The sequence below is a fragment of the Otolemur garnettii genome, unplaced genomic scaffold, assembly GCF_000181295.1.
Source record: "Otolemur garnettii isolate 467f Iridium unplaced genomic scaffold, OtoGar3 scaffold00016, whole genome shotgun sequence".
Classification (NCBI taxonomy): domain Eukaryota; kingdom Metazoa; phylum Chordata; class Mammalia; order Primates; family Galagidae; genus Otolemur; species Otolemur garnettii.
Window position 1 is genome coordinate 23,769,866 of NW_003852411.1, and position 1,378 is coordinate 23,771,243.

A 1,378-nucleotide genomic window follows, 5' to 3' on the forward strand; every position below is an offset into this window, starting at 1 on the left:
AGCCCACCCCCAAGCCCCCACTGCCTAAATTTGCATCCAAATGGCTGATTAAAGACTCTTTTCCTTTGAGTCTTGAAATACTTTGCCTTTGAAAGTCCTTTACTGAGATGAAAATGCCTTTGGAAAAGGGAATGGTTTAAGCTTCTATCACTTTGCAATTTTAGAGAGGATTATAATGGATAATTAAGAGGGTCTGGAAAAGCAGGCTCCAGATTCTGACCATGGGGAAACTCAGCAGAGAGGGCAGCTGGCAAAGGTGAGCTTGGTCACCTTTAAAAATCATTTCTGCAATTTTGCTTGGGGAGGCCCCAGGGAATAACTACCTCTCCTGGAAACAGCTCTCTGAGACAAATTAGTGAGTGCCAGTTAGATTAGCTGAGGAGAAAAGGTACTAGATACACTTACAGCTTTTCTGATTACAGGCAATGAGCTGCATCTTAGCGGCTCTGTGGCAATAAGACTTTTGCAGACTGGCCATTTTCTGGTTACTAGAATGGGGAGCAGCAGCAGATAAAATCACACATGCAGCAGTGGGATGGGGTCTCTGCTTCAGAGAGCTCAGGACCCAGGTGGGCAGCATCCAGTGTTGGGGGGACCCAGGGAAGTAGGTGTGGAGAAAGAAACGAAGGATGGAGAGTGGAAAACAGACAGAGAGGGGAGGGCAGGTTAAGCATCTGGAAAATTACTGCAGTCTCATGGCTTTGGCTGCTTCAGAGCCAGGATGAGTCATCTGCTGGTTGCCTAGGCAACGGCTATTTTCCTCCTCCTGCTGATCAATTTCATCTGCACAAATGTCCCATGAAACCGTGAGCCGTGAAGATAATATACCCAAGTCACAGAAAGTCTTGCCATACGAGGTCTGCATTTCAAGTGTTCCAAGACAGACTTTATGTATACCTCACCGTCCACCTCCCCTTCCCACCCAGTCTCCATCACACACACACACACAGAGCAATGGGTCAGGACAGGGGCACAGGTAGACGGAGACAGTCACCTCTGCCTTATTCCAGCTGTGATCGCTGAGATTGTAACTGCCCAGATTCACTGTCTGTAATTAGCAACAGAGCAGTTATGTGGTCATTCTCTCATTTCATTTCCCAAAACAGAAATGGATGCCTGAATGAGGAGACACAGCCTCGGAGGACAGTCAGGTGCGATGCCCTGTGAGCTGTGCCCTGCAGTCTGTGCTGCTGGGTCCAGAAGGAAAGAGTGGTTACTGTCTCCACCCCAGGTCCTCCCAAAGACAATACTGTCTCTTTCCCCTACTTTACTTTCCCCCTAGCCCTTGTCACTACACACCAGACTATCTACATAATTTTTTGTGTCTTCCCACTAGGACATGAGCTTCTTTAGGGGAGGAATTTTATTTATCCTACAC